The sequence below is a fragment of the Coffea eugenioides genome, chromosome 1, assembly GCF_003713205.1.
Source record: "Coffea eugenioides isolate CCC68of chromosome 1, Ceug_1.0, whole genome shotgun sequence".
NCBI classification, from domain to species: Eukaryota; Viridiplantae; Streptophyta; class Magnoliopsida; order Gentianales; family Rubiaceae; genus Coffea; species Coffea eugenioides.
Genome location: NC_040035.1, coordinates 26,721,388 through 26,730,216, shown reverse-complemented (window position 1 = coordinate 26,730,216; position 8,829 = coordinate 26,721,388). Strand labels below are relative to the sequence as shown.

At 36.9% G+C, this 8,829-nt stretch overlaps 1 non-coding gene across 1 annotated transcript; it reads left to right on the top strand.

Annotated features, from left to right (window-relative positions):
- Positions 1 to 7,392: 7,392 nt before the first annotated feature.
- LOC113753175 lies at positions 7,393 to 7,499 on the top strand. Its single transcript, XR_003464985.1, has one exon. It is a non-coding gene; the product is annotated as a small nucleolar RNA R71 (small nucleolar RNA).
- Positions 7,500 to 8,829: the final 1,330 nt, after the last annotated feature.

Sequence of the window (8,829 nt, the reverse complement as noted above, 5' to 3'; positions counted from 1 at the left end):
GAAGGAGTCGCCGTATACGGTGAGTTTTTTTGAACTTTCTTGCTCACGATACTGACCCTTAAGACTTGCCACAGTTTCTCCCACTTGCCATGGATCACGTGCCTTAAACTCCTTGGTCAACCTTACATCCACTCCTTCGTCCTTGAGTTTGACAAATCGGGCAATGGTGTTCCGGTGGATGGCCGTATACGGTGAGTTTTTTTGAACTTTCTCGCTCACGGTACTGACCCTTAAGACTTGCCACAGTTTCTCCCACTTGCCATGGATCACGTGCCTTAAACTCCTTGGTCAACCTTACATCCACTCATTCGTCCTTGAGTTTGACAAATCGGGCAATGGTGTTCCGGTGGATGGCCACTCTTTTGCCTCGAACCCAAGAGACAATTAAATTGGCACTATGTCCATGTCTATCCTCAACATTGGCGTAGAACTCTCGGACCAAGTTGGGGTAGTAATACCGCGGCAATCCAAATATGTTCTCCCATCCAAGTCATTTGAATGCCGTGGAAATCTTGTAATGATCGTCCACGTCCGGTGCCAAGTGCTTCTCAATGATAATCTCCTTGTCTAGGCCTGCTTCATACCACTGTTGATTCTTGAGCGACGTGAATCTAGTGTTGTCATAATCTGGAGACAGCTCCTCGCGGCTAGTAGACGTGGTCTTTCGGCGAGAACGAGGTAGGGACTCAGGTGAGGGAGATTCCTCAATTGGTGACTCCTCGTTTGACGGAGTGCGTTCCTCACTCGAAGACGGTGAAGGAGTGCGTATACGAGATCGTCTTGTGTGAGCTATGGTACCTATATCAAAAACAAGATCAAACGCACATTAGAAGAATTCTAAATCCCTTGAAACACTCGACCAACAATGTAAAGAAAAAAAATGATTTGGGAAAATTTCGGCAGAGTTTCCCCTTAAAAAAGGGCTAAAACTCCCTGCCAAATTGTACCCAAATATAATCAAAGGTCCTACTTAAACCATTTCCAACTGAAATGCACATGTAATATCAATTTTAATTCAAAATCGTATCACATGGCTTGAAAAATCCACTCACCACTCCATCTCTTGAAATTTCAAACAATAAGCAAGAAAAAGGTAAAAACTAGAAATACAATAGGTGTGCAAAGTTATTGGATGCTCAATCAATCTTGGAAAACCACCTAAAGTAACATTTCAATGCTTATACTAATATTATGTTCAACGTCAACCATTTAGCATTGTTACTCAAGGAATTCATACCAATTTAGGCAAATAATTATATGTTATCCTCTAATTGACATAAAAGTAATCTCCATTTCTTAAAAACAATTCAAACTAATCCAAAGAAACAAGGAATTTTAGACCAAAAAGTTGTAACAACTTATTTTAACACAATGTACCACAATTATAACAAGAAATTTCAACAAATAAACAATTACCAAAATATGCCCAAAAACTAGAAAAATGTAAAATTGGGACTTATAAAATCTCAAAGAACATTGTAAATTGTTACCTCAACTGTGTAGAGTGATGGTGGAGGATGATAATGATACAAAGATGAGGAAGAAACAAGCCCAAATTCGACCACAAATTGCGAACTTTCAGTGCGGCCCGAATTTCAGTTTTGAAGATTACAACCCCCCAAATTGATGTTTTTAAGATGAGATTGTTGAGGGTTTATGATCACATGAGGGTTGGGGAGGATTTTATTGTGAAAGATTGGAAGATTAATGGAGAAAATGGAAGATTGGATGAGAGGGGCTAGGGTTTCGGTGAGAAGAGGAAAAAGAAACTGGAAAATGCAGATCCGCAGCCTCAGTTCTGCTCTTATCGCGAACCAATCCGAGCTCGGATCGGTTCTGGCAGCCCTCGAATCCGACAGGATTCGGATCCTCTACTTCAGATGTTCAGCTGAGCTCTCAGATCCAACTGGGTTTTATTGGATCCGAGCTCGGATCGCCTTTTTCCGTCTTTGATCCTCAACGGATCCGAGGTCGGATCCGTCTGGGTTTTTCAGATCCGGGATCGGATCAGCACATTTCTGCACTAATTGCAGAAACTGCAATTTTTTTTAAACTTTTCCTCCATTTTCTGGCCAATTCCAAATTATACATAGTACAAATTTTTTATCAAATCCAACCTCCCACACAAGTGTAATATACCATAAACACAATATCCAACCTCTCAAAACACATCAAACACATTTACATTGCAAATCGAGGAGTGAGGTTCTTTGATTATTTTTGCACTTTTACACCAAAATGGCACCTTTGGGCATGAAATGCACATCAAATGAGTCCATGAGCATTTATAAACATGTTATCACCGAAACTCACTTGAATATACTGGAAATGCAACATATTATATGTGAAAGGGAATTTTAAACACTTAAAACAAAATTTGGTAAGAAAACATCCCTTTTTACTATTGTTCTTCAAGTGCACCTCCAAGATGGATGTTGAAACTCCGGTACCTCCTACAAATAAGTGAAATACATATAATTAGTCAATTAAATCACACCAAAATTTAAGAAATACATAAAAACACACAACTACAATATTATTATTGGGTTGCCTTCCAACAAGCGCTTTATTTATAGTCGTTCAACTCGACTCTCCTACAACTTCTTAACTCTCCATTGTGTTTCCTAAGGAGTAAATCACTCCTTTAGGAACCCTTTCTTCGACTAAATAGGGTTTCAATTTTTGACCATTTACTTTGAATGGGGCACCATTTTCTCCTTTTATTTCCACCGCTCCATAAGGAAACGTGCGAACTACTTCAAATGGTCCGGAACATCAAGACTTAAGTTTTCCAGGGAACAATTTAAGTCTTGAGTTAAACAATAACACCTTTTGCCCTTCTTCAAATTGCTTAGGAAGAATGTGTTTATCATGCCAAAATTTCAATTTTTCTTTGTAAATCTTGGCATTCTCATACGAGGTTAACCGCGATTCCTCCAATTCGCTTAACTCGAGCATTCTCTTTTCACCTGCAGATTTAAAATCAAAATTAATAACTTTAATGGCCCAATAAGCTTTATGTTCTATTTCTACAGGTAAATGACACGCTTTTCCATAAACAATTTTATATGGAGACATTCCCAACGGTGTTTTAAATGCCGTTCTATAAGCCCATAAAGCATCTTCGAGCTTGTTTGACCAATCCTTCCTCGAACGATTGACATTTTTCTCTAGGATGATTTTAATCTCCCGATTGGCCAACTCTGCTTGACCATTGGCTTGAGGATGATAGGGAAGTGATTTTTTATGCCTACAACCATATTTAAACAACAAAGTGTCAATAGTTTTATTGCAAAAATGCTTACCTTCATCGCTTATAATTACCTTTGGGACTCCAAACCTACAAAATATGTTCCGTTTAAGGAACTTAACCACAACCTTAGCATCATTAGTTTGTGAAGGAATAGCCTCTACCCATTTAGATACATAATCGACTGCTAAAAGAATGTACTTATTATTAAATGAGTTAGGAAATGGTCCCATAAAATCAATACCCCAAACATCAAATAGCTCAACTTCCAAATATGTAGTTAGAGGCATTTCATTCTTTCTTGAGATATTACCGGTTCTTTGGCATTGATCATAGCTTTTAACCAAATTTCTAGCATCTCGGTACATAGTGGGTCAATAAAATCCTGATTGCCATATCTTTGCTACGGTCTTAGTTGTACTAAAATGACCTCTCGTTTCAAGGTTATGACAATGCATTAAAATACTATGTACCTCTTCTTCCAAAACACATCTTCTAATTATTCCATCTAGGTTATGACAATGCATTAAAATACTATGTACCTCTTCTTCCGGAACACATTTTCTAATTATTCCATCTGCACAATGTTTATAAAAGAATGGTTCCTCCCAAAAATAATGTTTAGCATCATTTAAGAATTTTTTTCTTTTGTGGTAATTCAAATCACTTGGTATCACTCCACTAACTACAAAATTAACTAAATCAGCATACCATAGTGACTTTTTAATTGCCATTAAGAACTCATCTGGAAATTCTTTTTTAATGGAGGAATGGTCTTCTTGAGGCATATTTTCCATCTAGAAAGATGATCAGCGACTAAGTTCTCGGATCCTTTTTTATCTTTGATCTTCAAATCAAATTCCTGCAATAATAAAATCCATTGAATTAGTCGAGGTTTTGTATCTTTCTTATTTAAGAGATATTTGAGTGCTGCATGGTCGGTATAAATGATAACTTTAGATCCTACTAAGTACGATCTAAACTTATCCAATGTAAATATCACTGTTAGCAACTCCTTGTCTGTTGTTGCATAATTGACTTGGGACTCATTTAGCATTTTACTTGCATAATAAATGACATGAAGTCGCTTATCATGTTTTGCCCAAGAACAGCTCTAACTGCAAAATCACTCGCATCACACATCAATTCGAATGGCAAGCTCCAATTCGGTGATGCTATTATGGGTGCGGAGACAAGTTCCTTCTTCAACCTATTAAAAGCAAATAAGCACTTATCATTAAAGTGAAAAGGAACATCTTTTGCAAGTAACTCACATCAAGGCTTAGCAATCTTGGAGAAATCCTTAATAAATCGCCGATAAAATCCCACGTGTCCAAGAAAGCTCCGAATGCCTTTCATATTGGTAGGTGGAGGCATTCTCTCAATAACCTCTATCTTGGCTTGATCTAACTCAATACCTTGTGAAGAAATTTTGTGACCTAGAACAATACCCTCACAAACCATGAAGTGACATTTTTTTCCAATTGAGTACAAGGTTTGTTTCTTCACATCTCTGCAAAATTAGATATAAATTGTTAAGACAATGATCATAAATAGATCCAAATACAGAAAAGTCATCCATGAAGATTTCCATTATTTTCTCATTAAAATCGGAGAAAATTACCATTATGCAACGTTGGAAGGTGGCCGGTGCATTGTATAGTCCAAAAGGCATTCTTCGAAATGCAAAAGTTCCATAAGGGCAAGTGAATGTGATTTTCTCTTGATCTTCCGGTGCAATGACGATTTGATTGTATCCTGAAAAACCATCCAAGAAACAATAAAATTCATATCCGGCCAATCTTTCTACCATTTGATCAAGAAAAGAAAAAGAGAAATGATCATTTCTAGTAGCTGCATTCAGTTTTCTATAATTAATACAGACTCGCCACCCAACCACAACTCTAGAGATAATCATTTCATCATTTTTACCACGTACTTATTGTTATCCCCCCTTTCTTTGGCACTACATGAATAGGAAAAATCCAAACACTATCAGAAATTGAAAAAATTATACCTGCATCCAGCCATTTAAAGACTTCTACTCTTACCACTTCTTTCATGTTTGGATTTAACTTTCTTTGAGTTTCAACCACTGGCTTAGACTTTTCTTCTAACAAAATTCGATGCATACAAATAGTTGGACTAATTCCCTTGATATCAGAAATCGTCCATCCTACAGCCTTTAAATGCTTCCTCAAAACACGTAAGAACTTGCCTAGTTGTTCCTCATCTACAATCACCGGTAATGTCTCATTTTCTCGAAGATATGCATATTTGAGATGTTTAGGAAGTGGCTTAAGTTCAAGCCGTGGAGCTTGCTCACACGAAGGTGGAAGTAGCCCTTTGCTCATCCCTAACTCCTTATACGCATTGCTTCTTTTGTAAGGAACCTGTGCCTGAAAAAATTCAGTCATTTCTTCAACTTGTTCCTCTTGTAAGCCTACACCATTAAGACAAAGTTCAAGAGAATCATCATCAAGATTAACTTCACTCATCTCTAATACCAATTCATCACATATGTCAACAAAATAAACATGGTCGGTAAAAGAGGGATACTACTCTACTTTACTCAAATCAAACTCCACTTCCTCTTTACCAATTTGGAACTTGAACTTACCACGTTTAACATCTATTATTGTACCTGCAGTGGCCAGAAATAGTCTACCAAGTATAATAGGTACATTGACATCTTCCTCCATATCTAATACAACAAAATCAACAGGAATAATGAATTTCTGCACTTTAATAAGCACATTCTCGAATATGCCCATTGGATGTCTAATAGACCTGTCAGCCAATTGCAAGGAAATGTTAGTACGTTTTAACTCTTTCAACCCCAATTGCCTAGCCACAGTTAAAGGGATCAATGAAACACTCACACCCAGGACACGTAGTGCTTTAGAGAATTCTACATTACCAATAGTGCAAGGAACTGTGAAACTTCCTGGATCTTTCAACTTTGGTGGTAATTTGTTTTGTATGATGGCACTACATTCTTCCATTAATGCAATTGTCTCACTATCTACTAACTTCGTTTTCTTAGTCATTATTTCCTTGAGAAACTTTGCATATGAAGGAATCTGCAAAATAGCATCAACAAAAGGAATGTTAATATGTAATTGTTTGAAAATATTGATAAATTTCTCAAATTGTTTGTCATTTCTCGAAGGTTTCAATCTTTGTGAAAATGGCAACAGTGGAGGAATTGGTGTTGTATCTCCAATTTGCGGCTCATTTTCTTCCACCTTTTCTTTTCCTTTAATTTTCTTACTATCCTCTCCTAACTCACTCAACTACTTGTTTTCTCTTCTTTCATATTCTCTCTCACTCTCAACTACAGGCGGCTCACCCACTTCCTTACCACTACGGAGGGTTATAGCCTTGACATGCTCCCTTGGGTTCACCTCAGTCCTGTTAGGTAAATCCCTTTGGTTGGGATTGTTAACTGCATTTGCTATTTGCCCTAATTGGACCTCAACATTCCTGTACATATTGGTGAGTTGGTCAATCCTTCCCTCAATTCTTTCAAACCGTTGAGTAGTGGCACTAGCTAACTTTTCAATTTTATCATTTGATATATTTGCCAGCTTCTCAATTGCCAATTTCCAAGCTGGTTTGGACTCTGGAAGTGGTTGCTTCGGTTGGAAATCCGGTGGATTAATTGGTTTTTGTTGGTTCCCTTGATCCTTCCATCCAAATTTTGGGTGATTACGCCATCTTGGATTGTAGGTATTAAAGTATGGATTATTTTGGGGTGGACAGTTGTAATTGTTGAGATATTGAACATGTTCACTGCTAGAACACATAGAATCATCATGATCTCCGCCGCAAGTAGTACAACATGTAACAACTACTCCTTGATTAGAGTTAGAACCAACATGCCTATTAAGTATCTTAATCACATTATCCATCTTTGCACTTAACATATTCAAGGTATCTATTTAAGCATACTTGAGGTTCTTCTTGTATTACCTTGTTCGTTGGCCCATTGGTAGTTATTAGCAACCATTTCTTCAATCAATTGTTGAGCTTCCTCAGCTGTCTTTCCCATCAATACTCCTCCCGCTGCCGCATCTACATGCGTTTCTATTGGATAGGTGAGACCATTGTAAAATATTTGGACTACTAGCCAATCTGGTAAACCATGATGAGGACATCTTAGTTGCAATTCCCGATAGCGCTCCCAAGTTTCGTACAATGTCTCTCCTTCCTGTTGAGAGAAACTAGTTATATCCATTCTAAGTTTAGCAGTTTTTCCAGGTGAAAAGAATTTATTAAGAAAAGGCTTAGCTAATTCAGCCCAAGTAGTAAAAGTGTTTGGTGGATGAGATTGTAACCAAACCTTGGCTTTGTCCCTTAGTGAAATGTTGACAAATGAGAATTTGGATCTTCGGTAGCATTACTTCCATATTGAGATTGTTGTACCATTTGAATTAGTGACAGTTTAATCTCAAAATTATTAGCATTTACCGTTGGCCTTGCGATACTAGTTTGAGATCCTTGTGTATCCGGTAAAGCAAAATCTCATAAAATTTGCCTATTTGGTTCATTTTCTGCCATTTTTTCCTCAAATGGTAATTCTATCAAGATTTCTTTTATCGGCTGCCAAATCTCTTGTTCCTCTTGATGCGGTATATGCCTCCTTTGTCTCCTAGTGTCCTCTCAATTTCTGGATCGAAAGGTGCAACTTCTTGATATGTTCGGTGCATACACTACAAATAGAAATAAGAGAAATTATGCAGCTTTTATTGTCAAAAACTAAATTAATGCAAAGTCAACTATAAACAACTTAAATAAAAACAATGGAAATGTCTAAATCAATAGAGATGATTAGACCCTAATATTGCCGCTTCCCGGCAATGGCGCCAAAAACTTGGCGAAATTTTTATATCAATGCAAGTTTATTTCCGAATTTTACCCATTGGACTGCAAGTATACAGGTCACTTAGTAGTTTTAGGCAAATATCAGGTCGATCCCACGAGGAGCAATGTCTACAAGTACTAGATCCTTATTTTCTCTATTATTTAGACTTATAATGAATTTGAGCAGAGAAATAATATTGCTACTGTATACAATTCTAAGTTAACAAATTGAAAGATACAAATGGAGATTTCTTTACTAAAGACTTAAATTTAGGGATATAGATTCCACTTATGGTATAAACAATACAAATGAATAGATTTACCTCTTGTTATTATTCTTGTTAAACTAGGAATTCATTTCCAATATTACCAAATCTCATTCTCATGATAAAATGGCCTAGAGTAGTTCAGTTTTCGCTATCTTCATGATGAAATACTAGTTCTACTCTGTTTTTCTTCATGAAATGCTAAGTAATCCACTTAAGTGTACCTCTATTTTCATGAACATACAAGTTAAGCTCTACTCATGTATGTCCATTGTTACTACCAATTCTCATTGAATAATAACAACTATAAACATGCTATTGGTGATCAAACAATAACAAGTAATTACAACTACATAAATAGACAAGTTGATACGAACGTCGCCAACCTTGTGACGAAACCCGTAAAAGATTAGTTTCAGGATCGACAAGAGGACACCAAGTTTGGAG